Source organism: Cynocephalus volans, chromosome 1, assembly GCF_027409185.1.
Source record: "Cynocephalus volans isolate mCynVol1 chromosome 1, mCynVol1.pri, whole genome shotgun sequence".
NCBI classification, from domain to species: domain Eukaryota; kingdom Metazoa; phylum Chordata; class Mammalia; order Dermoptera; family Cynocephalidae; genus Cynocephalus; species Cynocephalus volans.
Genome location: NC_084460.1, coordinates 126,230,945 through 126,253,318, shown reverse-complemented (window position 1 = coordinate 126,253,318; position 22,374 = coordinate 126,230,945). Strand labels below are relative to the sequence as shown.

Below are 22,374 nucleotides of genomic sequence, written 5' to 3'. Positions count from 1 at the left end.
AGGAAGGAGAAGGGAGGCAGGAGAGAGGGGCAGAGGACTAGGGAGGGGCGGGAAGGGGGAAGCAGAGGAGAGATGGAGAGGAGGAAGGGTGAGCAGCATCCACTTCTGGCAATATTGCAAATTAAATATCTCAAATAACTACTCCTGATAGAAGAAACTAAAACAACAAGTGAAAACATATAGAAATGCATTTTTAAACACACTGCTGAACTAGCACAAAAAGATCCACAGAGTCCAAATATCAAAGTGAAATCACGAATCCTGGAAAATTAGTAAGCACCAGAACTAGATTTTCCTTAACAGCGTCCCTCGAACCCTAAATACCCTAAGCTTCTTCATGATCAGCTACATGATTTTTGTCCCCAAGTCCCCAAGGACTCCCCTTCAGAGAGAGGATGAGTGAGAAATCAACCCTGCCTCACAGAAGGGGACAGCAAGGATTATAACCACTCTCGATTTAGGCAATAGGTAGAGGTCATGATGGTTAATTTTAGCTTTCAACCTGACTAGATTAAGGAATACCTAGAAACCGGGGAAAGCATTATTTTTGGGTGTGTCTGTGAGGGCATTTCCAAAGGAGATTAGTATGTGAGCCTTAGTGGGGTACATGGGGAAGGTCTGCCCTCAATATGGGAGGGCACCATTCAATCTGCTGGGGGCCAGAGAGAACAAAACAGAGCAAAAAGTGAACTCGCTCTATTTCTGCTGGAGCTGGGATACACTCTTCTCTCCTATCCATGGACATCTGAACTAGAAACTCTTCAGCCTTTGGGTTCCGGGATTTACACCAGTGGCACCCCTGGGCTCTCAGCCTTTTGGCCTCAGACTAAGAATCACTCCATCAGCTTCCCTGGTTCTGAGGCTTTCAGATGTGAACTGAGCCATGCTATTGGCATCCGGTTTTCAGACAGCCTATCATGAGACTTCTCAGTCTTCACGATCACATGAGCCAATTCCCCTAATTAATCTCCTCCCTTGTATCTATATGCATGTCCTATTAGTTCTGTCTCTCTGGAGGACCCTGACTAATATAGAGGTGAAGAAACATTACCTGATGATTTGTAACAACACGGGTTATTAGTCCAAATTCATGTTATTTGTAAAACTTTACTCAGAGAATTTGATTCAAAGTGATCCCAAATTGATAGACACCCCAGGTCCTTGGGTGGATGAACTACATTCCTATCCATAAGAATGGAATTTCAACCCAAGCCTAAAAGAATTCTTACAGAAAAAGCTCCAAAATATAAAATAAAATCTCACAGTTAAAAAAAAAAAAAAAAGACAAAGACAAAAGGGTACGAAGGCTCCTTGACTGAGGACCAGCAGAAGCAAGCAAGAATCTGTCTGTTCACAAACATACCAGCAAACACGTCAGGTACAATTTAAATATGGAATATAAATTACTTACATTTTATTTAAGTGCTTAGAAATAGAAGAGAAGCTTAAAAATATAAGCAGGAAAAGAAGAAACTGAAAAACAACTAACAAGATTTGAACAAATCTACTAAGTAAGGACAAATCAAACAGCAGAGTAGAAAGTGCCAGAAAGAGAATAATTCTATGACTGCAGGGGAAGGAAGGGTTTCTTAAACAAGACACCAAAATATAAACCATAAAGCATAGGCTAATAAAGTCCTACCCCTGTGTAGCATTTCCTATATGCCAGGTACCATTCTTGGCTCTTTATATATATATATCTCACTTAATTCTCATTTAATAACTCATTGAGGTAGTCATTATTATTATCTCCATTTCACAGATGAAAAAACTGAAGCACTGAGACATTAGGTAACTTGCCCAAAGTCAGACATTTTAGCAAGTGCAAGTGGCTGGGATTTGAATCAAGGCAGACTAGCTTCAGAATCTGTGCCCTTGAATAAAGGTTTATAAATTTTGCCTACATCAAAATTACAAACTTTTCATCAAAAGACCCCATAAAGAAACCTAAAAGACAAATACGAGCTGCGAGAAGATATTTCCAAGATATTTAATCACCAATGTATTAGTACCCACATTCCATGCTGAACTTCTCAAGCCAAAGATGGCATGGAGCTATTTATATTCTGTGTCCATTTTCCAAATAATAACCTAACCACATGGATATCACCACAGATTATGTTCCAGAACTCCCCTCATTCAAGTTTAATTTCCTTCACAATCAGAGTTTACCTGGGATAAGCTGAACAATTTTCTCAGTCCTGAGGAGTCTTCTGGAGACCCAGGGACATGTGATATTTTGAACATTGGACTCCGGCTCCACCATTTACTTACTCTGTGAATACGGGCAAGCAAACTCCCTGTGCCTCCACTCCCTCATGTCTAAAATGAGACAATTGACAGGTGGTGACAGGAACACCAACAGAATGAAGTCAGATGATGGAGGTGAATGAGCACATCCTGGAAGTTCCTCAAAAGGTTATACACATAGAGTTACCACATGACTCAGCAATTCCACTGATGGGTGTACACCCAAGAGAAAGGAAAACATGTTCACAAAAAAGTGGTAAACAAATGCTCATAGCAGCAATATAATAATAGCCAAAAAGTGGAAAGAATCCAGGTGTCCACCAACTGAGGAATGGCTAAACAAAATGTGGCTTATCTGTAAAAGGAGTATTATTCAGCCATAAAAAGGAATGAAGTTCTGATTCATGCTACAATAGGGATGAACTCTGAGAAGGTTATGCTAAGTTAAAAAGGCCAGACAGAAAAGACCACGTATTACATGATTCCATTTGTACAAAATGCTCAGAATGGACGAATCCATATGGATGAAAAATACATTTGTGGTTGCCAGGAGCTTGTGGGAGGGAAGAGTCAAAAGTAACTGCTAATGGGTACAGAGTTTATTAGGGGACAATGAAATGTTCTAAAATTAGATATGGGGATGTTTGTACAATTCTGTGAATATACTAAAATCCACTGAATTGTAGACCTTAAAAATGTGACTTTTATAGTATATAAATTACACCTCAATAATGTTGCTATTTACAAAAGAACATATCTACTACATAGTAAGTGCTCAGTAGCTACTGTTATTTTGAGTCTGTTTATCAATCTATACAACACCTTCTAGAATCCCTAAATTGTTTTGACCAATCAAAATATTTTTCCAATAAAAAAAAAAAGGAACAGCATAAAGGGCTCGAGAGAAGGGCTCAAGATGACCCTTAATAGGGAAAATGAAGAGACGGCCATGCTCTGGTATTTGCAATTTGGGAGGATCCTTAGGTATGGTGAATTTGAGAACTATTTGTAGACTCTAAGTACTGCCTTGTGGGTATGAACAGCAGGTGTCTGCCTCCACAGTGATTATGACAGTAGCTAGCATTCATTTTCCAGCTGGGTGTCAGTCACACTCCACGCATTGCCTTATTTAGTGCTCGCTGCTCTCTTGTGATTTTGGTTCTATTCTTCTTCCCATTTTACAGATGAGGAAACTAAGGTAGGGAACAGTCATCTTCAGAACCAATGTTCCTCACCATTATCATGCCACTTCCCACATAATCTTGGGAACCAAGGAATTCTTCCCATATTTACTTAATAATCATGTACACTTCTGATACTTGCAGCAGTACTCTGTTTTACATATCTTGATGCATTTAATTCTTACAACAGCACTCAGATGTAGCTACCATCATTATTTCTGTTTTCAGATGACACAAATGAGGCACAGAGAGGATAGGTGACAGGCCCATGGCCACACAGCAGGGAAGTGGCACAGCAATGATGTGAATCCATTTAGTCTGACTACTATAGTCTGTCCTCTTAATCACTCTGATGTATTCCTTCTCTCCCTGATGCGTATAGTTCTGGCTACATACCAAAAACTTGCCTACGCCTCCTACATACATTGTTTTAAATCTCTTCAGAGTAACACTATGAAGTGGATATTACTATGAAAACTGCATTTTAGAGTGGAATAAAATAAGTATAGTGGGTTAACTACTCTGTCCAAGTTTCTTCAGTGGACAAGTTTTAAAGTCCAGACAATATGTTTATACCAAAGTGATTTGGCCTGGAGGTACAGGCTCTTAACCACCACTCCACGCTCCCTCAGTCGTGAATGAAGTGCCTGTAACTAGAGGATTATCATCATGCAATTAGAGAAAAAGCTAAGACTGAAATAATCAAAAAGTTTTAAATGAAACAAAATAATACAAACAAGCAAAAAGTAAAACCACCTTTCCCCTGCAGGGGTATGGGATCATTGGACAATATCAGAGGATCCTGGAATGGGATGGAGAGGATATTTGATTCGCCAAACATCATGCTTTGATTATATCCTGAGATCCTCTGTAGAACATATACATTCTGCATTCAAAACACTGATTGGTCAAGTTGGGTCAAAACACAGGCTAATGAGACCAGTTGTCCCCTACTACCCAAGAGCCTTCCATTTTGTGTGCCCCCGAAGTCAAATGATGCCAATCATGCTCTTCACCAGCTGCATGTTCCCCAGGCTGTCCAGCCTTGCACCCACAGACTTGTACTGCTGTGAACACCTCCTCTCTGCTGTTCAGAGAAAACAGAGGACAGAAAGTCCATTTCCTTACCCTGACACTCAGGAGCAGCCATTTTTCCTCTTTTGTAGAGTTGGGAAGCCATCCACTGAAAGCCATTACTCACTTATCCAATAATCCAGCTTGAGACACGCCCAGGTCTAGAGCTTTTTCCTCACCTCTCCTCACTGATGACAACACTGGGGCTATTTCTTTCACCTCCACTGCCAGAGCTGAATGTGACTGGAAGAAACACATAAAATGGAATGTATTGGGGTCTGTTTTAGCCCAATAGTTATGAGTTTCATTGGGGAGAAGACTGACATTATTGTTTAAAATGAAGTCTTTGTATTATCTATGATTATCATCCAGGGCTTTGAAGAACAGCCGTTTTGCAACTTGCCAGTTTTCAACCATCTGAAATAAATTACAGATGGTACATTTGTCCTCATGAGTTATCAGTTATACTCACATGCATCTATGTCCTAAAAATAAATATATATCTCAGAGCCGCATACATTCCCAGCAAGTGGCACAGATTTACACACCAACATCAGCAACTTTGTAAGGAAGTCTTTTCTTTCTCATCAAATTTTTTTTTTTTTTTTTTTTTTTTGGTGCCAGCAGAGATTCACAAGTAGCAGTCAGCAGCAGCACTATCAAAATGCATTTTTAAGCCCATTGTGTTGTTTTGACAAACTAAATGATTAATTAACAGCAATCTAACAAACAGATCTCTACTTGCAGCTTTGAGTGAGAGAAATGCACAGATCGCCATAACCATTCTATAGTCACTATTACTGCAGAAGAATACTGCCTAATTTGTTATAATTGATCACAAAGATTAGATTCCAATTCCACTAGCAGCGCAGAAGAAGCCCAAACAGAGGAAATAAATCAGAAAATTATTCTCTGAATCCATAATGAACCAACAAGCTATGGAGATAAACAGATTTGCTTTAATTGTAATTAAAAAATAATAATTTAAGAACACTTGGATGTCTTTGGAGAGAGGATACTGAGTGGGGGAAAGCGATAGAGCCAAAATCAGAGAAGCATAGATTCAAGTAAACACTGAAGATCTGGTCTCTGACTCTACAAAAAAAAAAAACTATAAAGTGTCCACTAGGATAGGGGTTAGGCACATGGTGTGTACATCATGGCTGCAGAGGTGGCCTTTGTGGATCCCTCCCGTTAATCACATTCTCCCTGACCCACAGTCATGTCCTTGGAAGCTGGAAGACCACACAGCTTTCTATTCTCAGCTCTCAGCAAATGTCTGCTTTTTCCACCCAACACCTTTTCCCCTCCGTCTAGCAAAAGGCAAGGACACAGCATCTAGAGGGTGCCCCTCACCTCAACTCCGCATTCCCTGGCCCCAATCCAGTGCTTGAGTCAAGGAGAGGACTTGAGACTCTAATTAGGCCCCAGAAGCCCTATGAAGGACTTAAAACGCTAGACCTAGGAAAGAGAATCTCCATCCCATATACAATCGCCTTTCTTCTTTGGCCGGGAGATTGGGAGGAAGTAAATTCCATGACTGACGCAGGGAGAAGAGATGCAGAGCGTCCCCAGCTCCAGTCAGTAGATCGTCGGCACTGTCCTGGTTTCTGAGCATTCAAGCAGTTTGTCATTCCAGAGACTTCTTTTTGCTTTAGGTAGTTCAAGTTGGGCTCTAAGAGAGTCTCCTAACGTTCTGCTACCTAAGTTAACCAAGTCCAGAAAATCCTCAAATAAAGGGATGTCTATTATAGAAATAGCCCGATACAGAATTGGGGCAATTCTGGATCAGAGGGAAGTTTTCCACAAATTCTTGGCTTGGCTTCTGGAATTTCATTTCCTATATAGGCTGCACTGAAGCTGCAGGTCTTAGAATCAGGATTGGTTGGTGGAGAGAGCAAGAGGTTTGTAGTGAAAAAGATCTGGCTACAAGTTGTGACTCCTTGAACTTGAGAAAATGTCTAAACCTTTTTGAACCATACTTTCTTCATTCATAAAATTGGGACAATTATCCCTCATTGAGGTTGGTGAGAATTAAATGAGATAATGCATGAAAAAGAAATAAATTACAGTATCCAGAAAAATAGACGTGGACTCCCAGCTTCCATGGGGCATCACAGGCTGCGACTACTGTTGCTTTCCTCCTCTCTCTTGACAGTGGAGCACTGCAATAACACAAACCCTGATTCTCCTGGTACAAGAGAACATGGCAAATGAGTAATTAGGAGCTAAAATCCTATCCCATCTATAAAATATTAAAATTTGATTTTAGCTTAGAGCTTGTTGGATGTGATAGGTATACAAGAAATGTTCATGCATTTATTAATATAGTTGGTTGTACTAATAGTGACCTCACTAATTTAAAATAACTTCAGAGCAGGCCCAGCCCAATTACGGAATACCTTGTTAAAGTACACTTTAATTACTTTCAAACATATTCAGTAACTGAAATAATTCTGAAAAGAATTGCCTGGGAGAATCCATGATGTGGTGCAGTGACAAAAATGATTTATAATTGGTGTATCAAAAGTTAGTACATGTAATACCAGGTTAATTACTGTCACTTGGGGCAGAACAGAAAGGGCCCTGACCTTGTGCCAGAAAAGCTGGCTTCTCCACATCTTTATCTATAAAATGGGAATGAAAATGCCTAAAACATGAGATTACAGTGAGGTTTAGAATTAAATGAGAAAGAGCAAAACCACAAGCCCTGTAAACAGGCAGTGTTTATGTACATCTAGCTCATGATGGTATTCCAATGTCCAACACAGTGCTTGGCATCTAGCAGGCTCTCGATAAATATACAAATATATGGGGCCGGCCCTGTGGCGCACTCGGGTGAGTGTGGCGCTTGGGAGCACAGCGGCGCTCCCGCCGCGGGTTCGGATCCTATATGGGAATGGCCGGTGCGCTCACTGGCTGAGCACGGTGCGGGCGACACCATGCCAAGGGTTGCGATCCCCTTACCAGTCACCAAAAAGGACAAAATATATGAATGAGTGTGCAAGTACGTAACACAGAGCTTAGCACATGAATAATCAGGACTTGGCATTTCAGGAGGTAACTCTGTCTCCAGTCCACCTGGTCTTTCAGGTGCTCATCCAGAACACCTGAGGGTCTTGCTCTCACTGCTTATACTGGTGATCACCCATTGGAGTGAGTCTCCAGAAGCCTTGTTTGTACCCCATGTACCTATAGTTCTGGCCACTTTTTTTTTTTTTTTTTTTTTTTTTGAACCAAGGATGGGCATTTGACCCAAGAAGATCCCATCAGACTTTCATGATTCAGAATTTGGAATTGGGACAGAGAGTCTAGCTCTTTCCATGTCAGTTGCTAGAACAGTAACATGTAAACTGAGGAGCTGTGAGGAACCATATGCCACCATGTGGATCAGAGAAGCAGGTCTGTGAGAGAAACAAGGATGCTTTCAGAAAGAGAAAATATTTCATTCCTAGTTCGAGGCCCTAAGGTCTAATGGCTTCCCTGTCTTTGGGATTCATGAGATGTTCTCTATATCCTTGTGATAAATTATCCCTCTGTGCGAGCTTGGGATATAAGCAAAATAACTTTAACAGCACAACGGGAAGGGATAAGGAATCGGTTTTTAAAAACACACAAACAAATTGGCAAAGGGTAAACAACCTCTGCTCAAGGTACATTTACCTTCTTAGACCATGGTGTTGGGCTGAAGGTGGCAGAAGACTTAAACATGTGCTGTTCATGTTTGTATGAGCGGCTCAGAACTTTTTTAGGACTAGCTGACCATGGTATAACACTTTCACTTATATTACCCGATATTTTAATATTTTATTTCATGCTACTACTTCTAACAACTGTTTTTATTACTACTATACAGAAGAGGTCACTGAGTCTAAGAGAGAAAAGATGACTTATTCAAGATTTAGTAGTCAGCAAGAAGCACAACCCAGCCCTAGCCTTTCTGTCTGTAAGTGCTATGGTCTCTCCATACCAAGCTCAAGGATGGCAGGGAAACCACACAGATATGTCGTACTTGAGGGCAGTGACTCACAACCATTTCAGTATGAGTAAGCCTTTTTAAAGTCAAAAAATTTTAAAGATCTGCACTTCAGAATAGGCATACTTTTTATATTCACTGACTGAGAAAAAATTAATGAAAAGATTCACAATGTCGATAATTTAAAAAATAAATTTATATGTTATTAACCAAAAGAGCAAGTTGAAAATTTTGTATGTTTATATATGTTGAGAGGCAGGGGTTCAAAAAGAGAGAAAAAACATAATTGAGCAAATGGTCTATTTTTAATTTACTCTAAATATAGTGGTTGGTGCCCTTAAGGATTTGGAATCCCTAGCATTAAAGTAAGACCTGGGCCCTCAAGATAAAATCTACTCCAGTGAGGACAATTGACTGCTTCTAATTTTAGACATCCCTGAAGAGGGTAATTTTAGACTCTTCAAAAATGGTTTCATTTAATAAAAACTGTCTGGAGTTAGCCTTGCTTTACCTATCTCATCCTTGGTTTCAGGATTTTTGGGGGGGTATGGGGGTAACCTTGGGTTTAGTACAGTAGGGTTTGATCAGGAAAACAGAATCCACGTGACATATTGTAAAGGAAAAAAAGAAGCCATGAGGTATTGAAGGGATTTCATAAGTGAATTAGACAAATACACAATTTTCATTAGGGCTGAGAGAGTGATGGTCCAGGAGGCCACTGCCATCTTTTGGAAAACCCGAAAGTGCATGAATCACAGGGAAGCCATAGCTGGTGGGCACAGCTGCACAAGGAGGATTCCCAGGAGGAGGGTCGGGAGCACTGGCTGTACCCTGTGCCTGCAACTGTACTGTCTATGAGCCTTCCCACAGCTGCGGTCAGGGAACAATGGCTGCCCCTTCTCTTTCTCCACTGAATCCCATGGGAGTGCTTCTCACTGGCAGAATATAACCTGGAATTATGCTGGCAGGGGTGCTAGCAAATGCAGTTCCCAGTCTTCTCTCCTGTGATTGCATAATGGGGCAGGTTGATGCTGATTTTTTTTTTCTGTCAATATACAATGTGGTTGATTTTCGTGGCCCATTACCAAAACCTCTCTCCCCCCTCCTTCTCCCCCTCCCTCCCAACAACCTCATGAATCTGTTTCCTTGTCGTAACAACTTCAAGGAATTATAATTGTTGTGTCTTCTTCCCTCCCCACCGCCCAGTTTATTTATTTATTTTTAGCTCCCACAAATAAGTGAGAACATGTGATATTTCTTTCTGTGCCTGACTCATTTCACTTAATATAATTCTCTCAAGGTCCATCCATGTTGTTGCAAATGGCAGTATTTCATTCGTTTTTATAGCTGAGTAGTATTCCATTGTGTAGATGTACCACATTTTCCGTATCCACTCATCTGATGATGGACATTTGGGCTGGTTCCAACTCTTGGCTATTGTAAAGAGTGCTGCAATGAACATTGGGGAACAGGTATACCTTCGACTTGATGATTTCCATTCCTCTGGGTATATTCCCAGCAGTGGGACAGCTGGATCATATGCTGATATGATAATAGGTAATCCAGTACAATCATCCCCTCTTCTCAATTTCAGGTAATAAAATACTTTCAATCCATATTTATATTCTAACCAACATTAGCAGCAACCTTATTGGTCTACCAAATGTGATATATCTATTTCTCATATAAATGTAGCTTCATCCATTCTTGGAAAATGGAGACTCAAAGTCTCTTCAGGAAACATAGCCAGCTGTGGTGTTTATTCCTCTTTTAGTTCAGTCACAAACCTTTGAGAGCCAGTAAACTAAAGATTAAATTGCAAAATTAACCACAACTAGCATACCTTATATAAAGCTGTAGGGAAAATAAAGAAGATGGAATTGGTACATGCAATATATTTATATATGCTAAAAAATACATATCTAATGTGATCCTCATTTTTGGAAGCAGTCACAAGGCCATAGTTGGACATTAAACTTCCTTCTGGCTGGCCAGTTACCTCAGTTGGTTAGAGTGAAGATTTATAACCCAAAGGTCACGGGTTCAGATCCCCATACTGGCCAGCCACAAAAAATAAACTTCCTTCTTCCACCACCCATTCCATGTTTCCTTTATAATCAGTCAGCATCTAAGACAGCCATAGTTATCTGTCTACTGGAATGACTGAATTCTTTACTCCTAAAGGTGCCCATATTAGGTTACTATAGACTTACACAACTTCTACCACTGACTATGAAATTCACACCACTAAATCCCCTAGGCTCCAGACACACTTCACCTTACCTCCCTTATGTAATGGCAACCCTATTTCTCCTTCATATTAGAATCGATCATCTGTGATACAGAAACTCCCTTGTCTCTGGGTTCAGCAATATTAGAAACTCCTAAAAGGCCAAATTGTTGCCTCAAATACCGGTAAGAACTTATGCAGTATCCTCTGGTGAAAGGATTCCTCTTTTGGGAACTAAGACCTCTAATCTAGCAGAGTCCAAAAGATGGGGTTTGGAAGCAAAAATTGGTTTTCTAGACCCACATATTCTGGCAATGAGATAAATGGAATCATATATGGGTTGCTTGTTTTGAGTATTTTCTGCATCTTGCTTCTGAGTGAGTGAGGAACATGACAAGACCAGCGAATCCCATGAGTGTGACACTTTCTCTCACTTTCTTCTTATTTACCTTTTTGGCTACAAAATAAAATTCTTTGGTCAGAATAAAAATATTTTGTGTGATATCAAGACAGTGAATAATACATTCAATAAGTCCACAGATGGTGGTGCTGGCAGAAGCGCTGATGACAGGGAAGGCAGACCCATATCCATATTCTGCATCTTTTCCAGGAAGAAAAAAATTGCTGCCCCCTCAATGATGGAAAGAGTCCAATGTAATCAACTTGCCACCAGGTGGCTGGCTGATCCTCCTGGGGAATGTTGCCATATTGGGAGTTCAGCTTTGGTCTCTGCCATTGACATGTTGACATGTTGGGCAGTCAGCAGTAGCTGCCAGATCAGCCTTGGTGAGGAGAAATCCATCTAGCTGAGCTTATGAATAACATCTATTCCTGTAAACATGGCTACTTTGTTGATCAGCCAGTTATGGAGTGGCTGAAGAAAGAAGCTGAATGCCATCCACTGAACAGGCCATGTGATTCTTGAGAGTCTTCTCTGCAGCAGATGCCCTTGGTAAACAATTCCGTGGGTAACAATTAACTCTACGCCCACTCCAAAAGTTCTACCACATACCTCTTTCTCAGAAATCCCTGTCCCCAAGCCTCTAAACAAGTCCCCGAACATCCAGCCAAAGTTTATGCCACTGCCCAGTACAGATCTGTATTGTCTGGCTATCTCTTAAAGCTCTTCCCATAGGTAGGTGGTATTCCATTCCCTACTGTCTTCTAGGGCCACTCCTGCATCACAGCAGTAATCCATTCCTGTCTGGTACCAGAATACCATGCAGAATCACCTACAAATAAGAGGACCCAGTTTTTTTACTTCTTCAGTTAAATAATAACAAGCAGCTTCTCATGAGCCCATAGCTGTGGGATGAGGGGAGGCAGCAATATCAAAGCAGATGCCATTGGAGTCTAAACCCCTTGCTCAAGAAACTTACTCCTGCCTCCAGGGCCTACTCAAACCCAATCTCATATAGACCATTTCCTCTTGATTATGGAATGCTGCTGTTCATACCCAACTTAATGGCTTGGTTAAATAGATAACACTCAGTAAAGAATAGGTAGCTCAGGTTGCGTGATCACATATTGTCCAGTGGTTAGGGATTCAGTCTCTACCAGGCTTGGTAGCAATTAGGGAGGTATTTTCAACAGGGTATGACTTTACTTATTAACCCTAGGAGTCTGCACTACAATTCTCTAATCAGATATTTCCTGAGATTCCAGAAAACCTTACCTGTCACAAACATTTCACTGGATCTGATTTCATAAAGTTTAAGTCACAGAACACATTTCACTAGAGCCTGTACATGCTACAAAGCCTTCTCTTGCTCTGGACTCTACTCAAAACTGACAGCCTTATGGGTTGTTTGGTAAATGAGTCAAAGCATCACATTGAAATATGGCACTCAAGATGTCAATCAATTTTGATCACTTTCTTAATGACCAGGAATCTAAAATGTAACAACTTGTCTCACTCTTCAGAGGGGATAACTCAGTACCTCAGATCACTAAACTCCTATAAACTGCTCTAAATTAAAATGAAAAGCCCAGACTCTTCCTGAGGGACATTTCCACCTCCCTGCAAACATGTGCTGATGAAGACGACCAGAATATTTTCTACTCAGTGGGTCAATTGGTAGAATGACTTCCCAAGAGATAGCATCAGCTCAGAGCTAAAGTCAAGGAATTGCAAAAAAAAAAAAAAAAATTAGGTGTTTTTTCTGCTTTTCAAGGGTGCAGAAGCCTTGGGAAATTGCTGCATGAGCCTTTGGGGAAGGCTAGGAGGAAACTTAAAATGTATATAGTCGTGGCAGTGATGAAGGGCTCTTTCTCAAGGGAGCCTGCTTCAGCTTCATTCAAGCATCTTTGGGTCTGTGACCCAGATCCAGCCTGAAAATTTTGTGAGAAAACTTTATTCAACATTTTCATGACACAAGTCAGGGCTCTCCACTCATGAGACTTATAGTTTTTCAGTTATTCAGATCAAATAAGACTCTATTAGGTGGCCCATCTATTTCAGTCCTAAGGATACAAAGGCCAATCACCTATCCCCCATATCTCTCCATGTGAAATCATTCTGTCTATTGCGCTGGCCCTGCTGCTCACTATCATAAGTATGCATCCTTTGTCTTTGGTGTTTAGGCATTACCATTCACTCTCTGTAATTCAAGATCACAAATTCCCATTTATTTCAGGGAGCCCATTTCAATCAGAGCATCTCCCAGCACCAATCTCAGCCTGTACAGGACAGCCACTAAAGAGTTTGTCAAAGACACCTCCCCTCACCAATGGCTTTCTCCATGCCTCAGTGGGGAAAATGCTATCTAGGCTCTCTCAGCGAGGTGAGAAAGAGGGTCCTGCATGATAAACTTAATGCAACATTTTTATCTTGCTATGGCTTTAGTTTCATTCTGCTCCATTTTACACAGGAAAGTCTGGTTTCTCAACTTCATTTAACATAAACTGCAACTGAGTACAGCCTTAAGTCCACCCAACAAGCAATTATTAGAGCCAGTTTCAATTGTCTGACATGAACCTTTACATCTATTTTGATAAATTCAACCCAATCCAATACTCTATCATTTCCTTCTTGGTCTAACACCCTTAAAATCTATTGGTAAAATCTTTTACCAGTGTGCTATCTCCTTCAAGTTTAAATTGTGTTCTCTTATCCCCAGAGGCTGTTGAGATCCAGCATTGGTTTGGGACTGAAGGCAATGAGAGATGGTGGGGGTGAGCCTTGAGTATAATTAGCTTACTGCTTTAGGTAATTTTATTGCAAGATCTTTAGGAATGAGAAGATAAACCAACTCTTAGATGGAAGGAAGGACTGATTCTTCTGACAAAGGAGTTCAGGATTATTTGGGATTCAAGGCCCAAATATTCAACAGAATCTATCCAAATGTTTCATTTGAATTCCAGGAATCTCATGCCTTCATTTATCTCCCCTGTGCACTGAGAAGCATCCATCCCCCAATCCTACAATTAATTATTTCTTCCATAACATTCTATTACAACAGTCACTTCTTCTTCCAAAGCCTTATCTGTAATAGACACTTAATTCTGGGCAAACGTAAATAAAATTTTAACTATTTACCATCATGTATCATGGATTAAGAGTATTCCAATTTTCCCTAGAGATAAAGTCATTTCTACTTTTAAGTATAACTAAGTCAGATAACCAATTTCACATTTCATATTTGAAATTCTGTTTCCTGGAACCTACAATGGTACCAAAAATTTATCAGAGGATTTGGTCAGTGTGATGGTTAATTTTATGTGTCAATTTGGAGGGTGTTTTTTGTATGAGATTAACATTCATATTAGTAAGCTTTGAGTAAGCAGATCTCCCTCCATAATGTGGGTGAACCTCAGTCACATTATTTTGAAGGCCTGACTAGAACAATTCAAGCAGCCTCCCTAAGCAAGAGGCCCACCAGGAGACTTCCTTCAGACTTCACCGGCCTCATCAGCTCTCCTGGGTCTCCAGGATGCCAGCTTTTGGAATGGGACTACACCATCAGCTGTTATGAGTCTCCAGCCCGCCAGCCCACACTATAGATTTTGGATTCACCAGTCTCAATGACTGCATTGGCCTTACAATGAACTTTTTCTTTATGTGTTTTTATGCATTTACATATTCTATTGGTTCTGTTTCTGTGGAGATCCCTGAGTAATACATTCAGGAAACCAGAAGCTACTCTAGACATTTCAAGCAGGAAAAAAGTTAACATAGAGAATTAGAGGCTATAAAGGTTATACACAACCACTATAAAGGTTGAGAGATTCAACAGTCAGGGAGGCTGGTGATGAATTTCATAAAATTAAAAAATGAAAGAATCACATGGAAGTCACTGCTAGTGATCATAGCTGCCTGCAGCACCAAAAAAGGATATTCTCAGCAGAATGTCCAGAATCCACTGACACAATCCTATGCCATCATCTGTTAAGAATCACACACCTGCCTACAGCTGCCTCAGAAATGCATGGCTTTCTTTCCCTTTTGGCTTCCAAATCTAGTAAAATTACCTGTCATTTGATAAATTCATCTAGATGCCAAATTTAGCACAAAAACTGCTGAGAAGAGAATCTGGAAAATGTAGTGCTAAAAAATCAGAATCATGGGATTAGGGTGGGGGACTGAGGGGTTGTTATTGTTAAAAGAAAAATTATCAGCAAATTAAATGTAATGGACTTATTTAAGTAAAGAACAATTCATGAATCGGGGAGCACTCAGAACCTGAAGAAGTTCACAGTGCTCTGCCCTGCAATGTGGGCAGTTAAGTATTTATAGACAAAACATGGAAGCAAAGTACAGAAATAGCTTGCATGGTTACACCTCTGGGTTTGCCTTATTTGGATATGGTCTGATTGATTGGCTGCTTGTGATTGGCTGAAGCTTGGCTGCTTGTGATTGGCTGAGACTCCCAAGTTAGGTTGCAGTTCCTCAAGTAGGGGCTCAAAGTATGGAGCCAGCCTCAGGCCAACAATCTCCTGTTTAATTTAATATTGTTGAGGGTTCAGAAGAGGGCAGGAATGCTGCTGAGTTGACAATAGAAAGAGAGAGCCTATAGTGTGCTTAGTGAAGAAACAGTATTCCTGTGACAAAGCACAGCCCAGAGCAGTTCTTAATGATAAATTACAGGAACATAGAAAGTTACAGCTAAAAGAGACCTCAGAAGTCACGTGACTAGCTCCTCATTTGCCAACAAGGATCCCATGACCAGAACGGGGATAAAACTTTCCTAAGGTGATACTGTTAATTATTGGTAGAGTCAAGATTTGAACCCATAAACCACTTAGGATTCTTTCCATCACTCAGAAGTTGCAGTTTGAGTTACTTTCTGAAGTTTCACCAAAAGCATAATTTGTTCTGTCCCAAACATCACTGTCCTTCACCCCAGCAAGCTGTTCCACTACTCTAGATAATACACTCTCCACACTGAGCATATTAACAAACAGCACCCTAAAGATTAAAATATCCAAAGATCTTTACTTTTAGTGGGAGGAGATCTGGTTTATGAAAAATTCAGACATCCAAATTTCCATTTTCCAATTTTCCATCCTTATTTCTTTTTTTTTTTTTTTTTTTTCTGTCCTCTGCTTTAGGACCCAGGTCCTTTGATCATTAAAAAGAAAATTCTCTCCTCTAATGTAAAGCCCACATCCCATTTATCTATATGAACAAATCATGACTCTACAGCTGCCCTGGACTCCGCTCATAAAATCTCCCTAAACCAGGCTTTCCTTCCTCTTGGTCTGCAATCACCCTCAATAAGCACCGCATGCCTTCCTCTGAGTCTCGAATCCTTTTTTTTTGTTTCCCTCACAAATCTGTTCCCAGAGCTTCACCATCCTGGCTTATTATCTCTGCCCAGATAAACATTAGCATAGCCTTATCATATCTAAAACCCAATCATACTTCAATTTCCCTAGTTTTAAATTAGGGTAACTTCACCTTTTTGGAGAGAGGAAATTTGGCAACATTCCTGTCCTTTGGTGATAAGCGTAGGATTGTGATGTTGCCAGTCCTACAGGAAAAATAAGAGGCTATGTTAAATCCTGCTTTGCCAGGCGCCTGTGCCCACTAACCCTTGGGAGGGTTCCCAGGAGCCTAAGGAGCAGCAGACAGATGAGAAGCATGGTGATAGCCAGAGCCTGGTGCCATAATGCAAGACCCCCAGGAAGAAACAGGGCTGGACCTTGAGGCTTAGCCTAGGGCCCAGAGAATTCTCCTACTTTGTCCCCATAGCTAAAAGCTAAACACCAGCTTCTTCCTGGACACATGGATGATCTTGTCTCACTGCATGTGTGCAAAGACAGAGAGAAATGGAAATTCTCCAGGAAAATCTCAGACTCGACTTAGCAACCAGCTTCACAGCAAGAGGGAATAGAAGGGAGGACATGGCTGCATGGCGTGAGCATCTCTTATGCTAGCAGAAGCTTAGAAATCTGGCCAGGCTCATTACTGCTCCTCTTCCTTAGGGTGATGAGGCAACATCAGGGAGGAGCTAGGAAAAGAAAGGTGTGGTGGGGGGAGGGGCTGAACATTCTGCCTCTGTACACTCAGTGTTCTCTTGTGCTGAAAAACTCATCTTCTCACCCACAGAGCAAAGATCAGGGGTCAAGGTGAACTGGGCACCCTGAGTTTGGTCTTTGCTAGACCTATCTCCCTTCTCCCTACCACATAAACCACCACATCTCATTTCATGCCAGGTAGTTGCTAGAATAAGGTGGCTTGGCTGAAGTCAGGGTGAGTCTGGAATGCCTGCCAAGGCTTGTTCCTGATTCTTCTGCAGAACTTGTCCATTTCCCAATAGAACAAATACCAAAATAGATAAAATTTCACAACTCTCTAACTGACAGGAAGAAAAAAGTCCCTGTTCAGCTTAAAATGGTTTTGCATAAGAGGCTCCAGAGAATTCTTGAAGAGATTGGCACTGGCTATGCACAGACCAGAATGTACACTTTCCAATTATCTGACATCCTCTTCCAGCACATCCAGGGCACTCTCTGCATCTCATTTGCATCAAATCTATTTTAGCACATTTTTGATTACTACCTTATTATTCCCTTTTCAATCCTAAACTTTCAATAACAGAGGAGGTTTATTATCTTAATTCCTAACATATAAGCAACCTTTACTCCCCACCACCCCCTCCTCCCCTACTCTCCACAAACTTTGGAGTTTACTACCTTCCCCGCCCCCCACCCACCACATACGCATCAGTATTCCTCGTAACCACTCCTATCACTAGCATGAAGTATTTTATACAAAATCATCAAGATGTAGACAGAAGCTGTCAGTCAGAGAAAAGCGATCCTCAAACTTGCTTAGAAAATATTCTTTCTTTGCACACCCACCATTCCTGATGTCAAAAGAATCACCTCTCTAATATAATCCTCAATCAAATAATTCATGGTTTCCTGGATTCACAATAGTGAAACGTGTCCTGAGACTTTGACAATTAGGTCAAAGTTTGAAAAGCAGAAGAAAGAAGACAGGGCAGTAGAGAGAATTGGACAGGGCAGGAGGGTAGAGAAAGAACATGGATCAGGACGAAGAGAAAGAAGAATTAGAAGGGGCCACGTGATCCCTTCTCAGCATCCCTCAAGATTTAATGTTCCAGAAGCTGCATGTTTACCTGCCTTCCAGCGGATATACACACAGAAAGTGGCAGGTAATATGTCCCTGGAGCTCACAGCATTCCTTGTAGAAAAAGAGATCAAGTGACCAAGGTACAGCAAGGCTGGCCCACATTATTTGAATGGTCATAGCCCTTCAATTCTAATTTCTGAAACCTCACCATTTATCCATGACCTCGTGTTGTCCCATCCCCAGACTACCTCTAGAGTTCTGAAGTTTTTTAATAACCTAACTTCCCTGTGCTCATTGACCCACATGGAATTTTTCACCATGTAGGGAGAGCTCCCTAGTGAGAGGGAATTACCAACTTCACACAGAGAGGTTAACAACTGCAGGGAAAGGCTAATGGTTCCTGCTGCATTTTTCATGCCCAGACTCTAGAACTGAGACCACAGGAGTGAGCAAATCTCAAGCAATGCCAGACAGGTGAAAAATGAGCTGTGAACTCCCCCCTGCTGGAGGAGGTGAGGCCTCTGGTTAAATCATAACAGCATAGGTGACACCATCACAGGAGGAGGTTTGCCCCACGAATCCCACAGGAGAAAACTGTCCATGTATAATGTCTCCACTTCATTAGAGCTTCAGTTCATTTATTAAATATTAAGCACATCAGATGGTTCTATTTGGTGTAGAGTAGCAGAGTCCTTGTTCTTGGAGGGGGTTGCTCTGTATCCTCCTGAGAAAGTCCAGTTGGCCATGCTAATTGCCAACAGATTTCTCACACACTGTTATTTCTTCATCTGCCCAGGAAGTACATGCTGCACCACAGGAGACGTGGGACAGAACTTTGTTGCTAGGAGTCTTAATGATAGTAGCAATTAATTATTCACACCAGTGAAAAGAAAAAACTTAATGAGCAGCCCAGCAATGAAATCTACTCTAGGAAGTTGAATATGATGAGGGAGGAAACAGAGAAATCTCTGGTTACTTAGTCCCTCCCTTGATCTTTAGATGGAGCCATGCTCTATAGCAGAACCAGAAAGGACCTAGTCTAAGACCCTCATTTACAGATTATGGAAGACTGAGATCTGGAAGAAGGAAGTAACTTGCCCAAGGCACAAAGAAAGTGAGTGGCCCTGAGCTCTTACTATGTGCTACATTCTAAGCATTTTATGTCCATGTACTACTCATTTAATCTTAACAAGTCTGTAAAGTACATACCTGACAGTGAAGCTTGGCTAATTAATAGCTACACCAACAACCCCAGTAATGTTCTGCTCATCTGGAAATTCACATCTAGTTAAATGTCTACAGCCTGTTTGCTCTTTCCCCAGACACAGCTACCTGAACCACTGGACGCCAGACTCAAGAAGAACCGACTCAGAGTACTGTTTTCTCCTTTTCTTTTTTATTTAACAAAGTTTTATTTTTCCAAATAAAAACAGTTAGACCTGTTTCATCTTCACTCCCACCTGGGGCAATTCCACCCTTGGTATTCCTGGCGTAAGTTACCTGAGCTCTGTGCTTTGAAGCCAGTTTGATAAGTACTTTACTGAGGAGCTCCTGAAGGGCTGCCCTGGCCAGGAAACTGCAAATCATCAGCCTCTCAGAGACCACAGCTGGGGTTATAAGTTGACAGCTGGGAACTTCCTTACAGAGTTTGTCATATATGTAGCTTTGTCAAACAAGACTAGTTACCGAGCTTGACCCAAATCTTGCCTTCAGACCATTCTTCTCTTTGGCGTTGCCCCCAGATTTGTTCACTGGATCTTTGTCTTTCTTGGCAAACTTTCCAGTGTCTTCCTTCTTCTTGTAGTCCTTGGGTGGCATGGTGAGGCTTGGAGAGCAGCAGTGACCAGGGCAGTCTCACTAAGATGTCAGACAAAAAGGCCTATTTTCTTTCTTAATATTGCATTTGGTTACATCAGCCATGAGTGAGAGGCCATGCTCAGTCTTCATGGAGCCAATGAGTGTTGACATTTTGGGAATTAGTGGACACCAGCAATAATTTATATCACCAATATGACCAAGTATTTAACCCTATAAAACAAAATTGAAATACCAAGATCAAGGGTTCAGATTCCCATACCGGCCAGCCACCAAAAACCAAAAAACAACAAAAAAAATTGAAAACAAAGTTTTCAGCTTAAAAAACCCACATGTTGTTTTAATTGTAAACAATTAAATTGTTTTGTTGTGTTGTGTTTGTTTTCCAAGCTAGGGACCCAGAATCTGCCTGCAAAATCATGGTATTAGTCCATTTCTATTGCTTATAACAAAAATACCTAAACTGGGTGATTTATAAGAAAATGAAATTTATTTCTTACAGGTTCAGAGGCTGGAAGTCCAAAGTCCAGGGAACACATCTGATAAAGGCTTACTTTGGTGATGACTTCAGAGACAGCAGGGTGTCACATTGCAAAAATGGAACAGAGAGAGCAGAGAGACTAACCTCCTTCGCTCTCTTTCTAAAGCCCGCAGAACCACGCCCATGACCACCATTTTTAACCCATTCGTTATGGCATGATCCCGCAATCTATTCACCTCTTCAAGGCCCCATCTTTCAATGACCATAACAGAATTTCCCACCCTCTTAACACTGTCACAGTGGGGGTCATGTTTTGGGGGGACACTAAACCCAAGGCACTCATCCTGTAATTCAAACCTATTCACTACTCAGAGCAAGCCCATAGCCATTCGTTGTATTCTCTTAACTCCTGAATAGAAAAGATGGAACTCTTTCTTTCTCACTGGATGAGAGGCCAGTCTGAATGAGAGGGGATGGATGGCTGAAAAGAACAGAGGACACAGAACACAAATTAAAAGAAGCACCACTGTACGTTGAAAAAAAGTATCACGATGGTCATAGACTGAGCTGGATATTCACACGAAACATCAACTTCCTAAAGAGAAAAGATATTTTTTCAATGGACTCATCCCAACATTTTTCTTATGTTTGAAGACAGAGGAAAAAAAAATTCAATTTATATGAGTTCAGGGTCAAAAGTACCTCGCTCACAGGCTTTCTTTAATAACCTGATTTCCTGTCTTTATCAAGGGTTGCCAATCAGATAATTCAATTTCAACTCCCTGAATATCTAGCAATACTTTATACTCCAGAGAATATGAAGGAGAGATTGGGTAGGGAAAGCAAGAAAGAGAAGGGAAAAAACACCTGTTTTTATAAAACAACATAGGAGACATTGTCAGCATTTTCACACCAAGAAGTAAAGAATAAAGAAATTTGGAAACCTAGGGCCTAGGAATCTCTTTCCATTCCCCTACTGTCTTTCACCCATTGCCATTTGCTTTGAGAAACCAGGGCAATTACTAAAGATTGTCCAGATCCCTAATGTTTGCTTGGGGTCCTCTCTCATGAGGAAAAAATTCCATACAGGTAGATAGAGAGGAGAACATGCATTAGAGATTCTAGAAAGGAGCACAGTTCAAAGTTTAGGAAGGCGAGCCATGTGACATAGACAGAGCATGTGCTTTACATAGTAAATCTTTAGCAACTCCTCAGGGACCATATCCAAAAACATTTATTTAACATGTCTGAAGTCTACCCATAACTCCTCAAAGTCCATTCATATCCCTTTTTTTCTCTGTGTTTATTTCTGTCCATGTAACATACAGACATATTACATTTTTACAGTACTTGTGATTCACAAAACACTTTCCCACTCGTTAGATCTCTAGGTTCTCCAAGCAATCTTATTGGTAGCATCATCACAGCTAGGAACACCAAGTCTCACAAAGATGGAGACTTTTGCCCAAGAGGTGAGATGAATCTATCTGTCTATAACTTCTGTCCATATATTAACCCTCTCCCTTCCTCCATAGTGAACTTTGTTATGGCTGCCAGAACCATTTACTCCTTTTAAAGTGATCCAATCCAACATTTCATCTGGGCACCATATCATCTTGCCCCTCTTTTTCTCTCAATTCATGAGGGATCCCCTATTGAGGATCACATTCCCTTTGGATGGGTGAATAACACAATCAGGACTAATAAAATACAATTATATTTGGTTGAGTCTGCTGAAAGAAAGAGGTGATCTCTTTTCCACCAGACTTGAACCCAGCAAGATAGAGTCCTGGTGCTTCTAGCAGCTATCATATGGAACTTTATATT

The 22,374-nt window shown here is 40.9% G+C and overlaps 1 pseudogene; it reads right to left on the bottom strand.

Annotated features, from left to right (window-relative positions):
* Nucleotides 1–20,069, bottom strand: part of LOC134388000 (uncharacterized) — a 131,774-nt pseudogene extending 111,705 nt beyond the window's left edge.
* Between the last annotated feature and the right edge of the window lie 2,305 nt (nt 20,070–22,374).